Below are 5,295 nucleotides of genomic sequence, written 5' to 3'. Positions count from 1 at the left end.
ACCTTGGCTTTAGATGTTGGGACAACACTCTTAGTAGCATCCACTTTTTTATATGGAGAAGCAACCTAGATATTTTTAAAGAATTATTTATCATTATTATTATTGTTTTTCAATTTCAATTTGCCATAGAGCACATGTTCCACTCACTAGAGAGAGAGAAAGTGATAAAGCAAGCCACCAGGTCCAGGACTCGAACTGCATCAGCCATGTGGCAGTCTAGCACCTTAACCACCATGCCAACTGCTGGCTCCCAATGTAACCTAGGTTTAAGGAACAAAATAGTCTTGGGACCAGCAGTTATAATGGCTATGTCGCTGGGATACCACACAGTTCGCGTCCCAAACCCGGTGGCTTGAAACTCACACCAGGCGCCTGTGTGTGCGTGCCCAAGATCCCAAGAGAAGAATGGAGGAGAAGGGATTGCGGCGTGGCCATCCCCCCTGGGGGCTGATTTCTTGCTTTCTGTCTCTCTGTCTCTCTCTGTCTGTCTGGCGAGCGCACGCGCCCTATAGCAAAAACCTCTCCAAAAAAAAAAAAAAAAAAAGAAACAAAATAGTCTTAAAAATTTAGTAACTATCAGGTGTGAAGTTCACAGACTTACATTCTAAATTAAATTCTTATTATTTTTACAAAATGCGTGTGTTTGTGTCTGTGTAAATGTACTGTAGGATGTGCATCTTGCTGGAAAGAGACAGAAGGGGTTAGAGTGAGAAATTGCGCCCTGGGGAGAATGGCCATGCTGCAATCCCTTCTCCTCCGTTATCTTCTTGGGATTTGGGGCACGCGCATGAGCCTGACATCTTTTTCAAGCCATCAGGTCTTTGTCTCAAACCACCCAGTTAATCATGTAGGATCTAGCTGTCTTAATCACCATGCCACTGGCTGGCAAATGCCCATTATTTTTACAAGGTCTTCTTCTTTTTCTTTTTTCTGAATTAAAACATTCCTATAAAATGAGAGGTGAGCAGGCTGTAGTGTGGGTGATGGGGATGTAGTGAGGGAGAGAGGCTTGCTGCTGAAAAGCTGCAGGATAAGGGAGGGGCCGCTGGACTTCGTATTATGGGGATCAGTGTGTGCAACCACTTGCATGGAAATTGTGCTGCCCTCACCCTTCTTTGTTCATTTGCCAGCCCTCTGCCTCAGCGCGACCCAGCTGTGTGAGGCTAAAACCACTTTTGATTATGTGCAATAAAAATCATGCTCTTCAGTGATGAAGTCGAAACTTTACTTGCAGAGTGCAATGTTAAAATAAAAAACGTTATGCTTGTGGGTAGAACAGTTTAGACCTTTGCTCAACATCCTCGTTTATGTTTTATTCAGCATGTTTAGTATGGGCAAAAATGCTGGCCATCACAGTCTTCTATCTCACACAAAACTGAGGAGCGAAGACAGTGTCAGAGAAAGAAATAAGAGTATGTTTTCAACGCAACCAGTACCCAGCTTTCCATAAGTCGTTAAGTAAGTAATAGAGAAGAGATGCTAATTTTTCTAAATTGACATAAGTGGAATGTGACCTTTTTTAGATAAGGGAAAAAGCCCTAAGAAAGTAGTTATGTCCCTTATTTTTTTCTCCTGTTACATTTAAAGGAAATGAGATGGTAGTCGAAAAGCAGTCACGATTCCAATGACTGATGTTTTTAGAAAAAAATTCATTTAAAATATATTGACACACTAAATTAATGTCGAAGGTTAGACCTCCACCTCAAATGTATGTCAATAGGACCAACACTGACACCTAAACCAAAGTTTCAGGAGTATGCCTTACCTTTGCAATATCTATAGAACTTGGGAGAAAGAAACTCAGAGCCAAGGGAACAAAATTTACAGGGAAGATGGCCTGCATTTCCAGTACGCAATAAAGATGTGTTTCCTTCCATGGTCATTGAAGCATTATTCACAGTGAGAAAGATCGGTATACATGTCCATCACAGAGGAGTGGATAAAGAAAATGCTACTAAACGGAAAAGGCAAAACAAAAAGAAAAGAAAAGGAAAAAAAGGAAATCTTATTATTTGTAACAACATGGGTACCCCTGGAGTACATTATGCTAATAAAATAAAACAGGCACAGAAAGACAGATACTGTATTATTTCCCTTGTACGTGAAGTCTAAGAAAAATTGAATTTATAGAACAGTGACCAGAGAAATAGAGGTGACCAGGGGCCGGGGCAACATGGAGTGGGAGTGGGAGACGTTGGTCAAAGGACACAAACTTAGAGTTAGGAGAAATTAGCTTAAGAGATCTACGTATAGCATGTCACTATAGTTAATAACAACATATTATGTACTTGAAAAGTGCTGAGAGAAAAATTTTTATGTTCTCATAACGAAAACATGATAAATATGTGTGGCAACACATATGTTAAATCACTTGACCTAGCCCTTCCACAATGTATACATACATTAAAACATCATGTTGTACACCATGAATATGTACAATTTTTATCTGTCAATTTAAAAACTCGTTTGGATGAGCCCCCTGGTTCTAAATCTGTCTGCACAGCAGTATGACCTGAGGGGTTTTGAAAATAATAGCAATGCTTAAGCCCCACTGCAGATCAATTAAATTAGATTGGGAGGGTATTGGGAATGTGAGCAATGCTACTATCATGGCAGCAGTGATGGTATCATTTTCTAATCTTCCCAGATCCTAAAGTAAAAACAGAGCATGTAACTAGCAACTCTAAAAAAAATACATGGACAACGTTTACCATACAACTACCCCGGAAGATAATTCTGAACCTTGCGCTATCAGTTGTTGAAAGGAAATTACCAACAACCATTGGGCTGGAGGACACCAGCGCTAGGGCATAAGGAAGGGTGGGGAGGAAGCAACAGTACATTTGATGGACTGGCGGATGTTAACCTTTAACCCTGCGTTTTAACAGAATTCTAGAGTACACTCACAGGTATTCACCACAGAGTGGGAGAGAGGGTTAATTTAAGAATAACAGCTGAAATAGGGTGAGATTTTGCTAACTTCAACAGTGGACAAGAACAAAGTGTCCAAAGCAAGGTACAAAGGGATTGGAACAATCAGATCCATGTAAACAGTATTCTAAAACCTGACCTACTGTGGCTTTCTTCTAGAGCAGGGTTTCACATCAAAAATAAACTGGTGGGGGGAAAATACCCAGATTGAGAGCCAGCAGATGGTGTAACGGTTATGCCACTGGATGCCCATGTAGTTGACCATAGTTTGAGTCCCGAACCTGGCATCTTAAAACTCACACCAAACATGTCTGGGTACATACCCAAAATCCCAAGAGGAGAATGGAGGAGAAAGGATTGCAGTGCAGCCATCCCCCTCAAGGAGTGATTTCTTGCTTTCTATCTCCCTGTCTCAATCTCTCTCTCCAGCAAGCACACATGCCCTAGAACAAAAATGTCCCTTAAAAAAAAAAATCCAGAATGATCATGAGAGAAACAATAAGAATAAAGAAAAGAAAAAGGCCATGTAAAATGTGGAATGAAAAAAGAACCAGGAAATCTCTGAAAGTAAACTGAAATTTATCCTTTTACTTTTGTAAGAATAGAAAGAACAAGAAAAGAGAAATCTTGGTGAAGTTAAAAAAAGGTATACTTGCTAAAAATTCAGAAATACCAATTTCACATAAAAATTATCAACAAATAATTATTCAGGTCAAATTCTGTTCAACATTATTTTAACAAAAAAGAAAGCTAGAAGTAGAATTACAGACAATAAAAGCATTCCAAATCCATTACCATAAAACAAATCAAAACTGTAGCATAGTATTTTAAAGTGAGCTAAAGTACATTGAGAAAATGACACAAAACATGAAGAAACAACCTAAACTTAAGTTAGAAAAAAAGGAATCTAACTACAGAGAACAGGAAAGAATAGAAAATGAGAGGAAAAAATAATTTTAGAAAGGAAGAGTAAACTAATGGAGCACAAAATTTCTAAGAGAAATGGAAGACAATAAAGTGAACTGTTTAAAACTAAATGAATTGAAGAAAAACAGAAAAGAGAGTAGAGAGAAATCGAGATTGAAAATAGACAAAGAGGGGCCATTAAGTGATGTGGCGGTTGGGGCACTGGACTCTCACATGGCCAATCTCAGTTTGAATTCTGGACCTAGTGGTTTGCTTTCTCTTTCTCTGATCAAATGGAATAATAATAATAAGTAAATAAAATTAAAAGACTCATGAACAACAAGGAATAAAACACAAGAGATCACAGAAATCTCAAAAAAAAAGGATTTGGAATATTCATTGTAACAAAACTCAACTAGATGCAACAGAAAACAAACAACCAATTCCAGGAGATGAGAAAAATCTTTCCATGACTTGAAAGAGGAACTCCACAAAGAGATGAACACACTGAAAAGAAATCAAACAGAATTTCTGGAGATAAAAAATATGATGTAGGAAATCAAAATGTCCCTCAAAAGTATCAGCAGCAGATGAGACCACACAGAAGAAAGAATCTCTGACTTTGAAGACAAAACCCCTGATTTAATCCAAGCAATCCAAGTAACTGAAAAGAATAACCATTAAAAATGAAGATAATATACACAAAATCCCAGACATAGTTAAACAGTCAAATATCTAAGTGATAGGTATTACAGAAGGTGGAAAAACAAGCAAAGACATAGACAACATTTTTTATAATAACGTATTAGCTGAAAATTTTCCAAATTTAGAGAGGCATACAGACATTCAAACCCAGGAGATACAAAGGACACCAAATAGATAAAACATAAGAAGATCCTCTTCAAGGCATCTATAGCCAATTCGGTATAAATCAAAGACAAATACGATATTCTAAAAATAGCAAGAGGGAAAGACCAAGCTACTTACAACAATTACCCCATTAGATTAACCTTGTATCTCGAAACAACACAGGCAAGGAAAGAATGGGAAGATGTATTTAAAACTCTGAAAAGAAAGCAATTTTAACCAAGAGTACTATACCCAGCAAGATTATCCTTCAAATGGGAAGAAGGGGGCCAGCAGGTGGTGTGGTAGTTAGGGCACTGAATTACAACGTGGTCAAGTGAAGTTTTAGTCCCAGATCTGGTGGCTTGAAATCCATGCTAGGCACATGTGAATGCATGCCCAAAGTCCCAAGAGGAGAATGGAGGAGAAGGGATTGCAGTGTGGTCATCTACCCTAAAGAGTGATTTCTTACTTTCTTACTTTCACTCTCACTGTCTCTCCGGCAAGCACAGATGTCCTATGGCAAAAAAAAAATCTTACAAAAAAAAAATGGAAAGGAGAAATAAAATAATTCCCAGATAAACAAATGCTGAAAGGGAACCAGCAGTTAGC

Source organism: Tupaia chinensis, unplaced genomic scaffold (genome assembly GCF_000334495.1).
Source record: "Tupaia chinensis unplaced genomic scaffold, TupChi_1.0 Scaffold145147_1, whole genome shotgun sequence".
NCBI classification, from domain to species: domain Eukaryota; kingdom Metazoa; phylum Chordata; class Mammalia; order Scandentia; family Tupaiidae; genus Tupaia; species Tupaia belangeri.
This window is presented reverse-complemented; position numbering follows the sequence as displayed.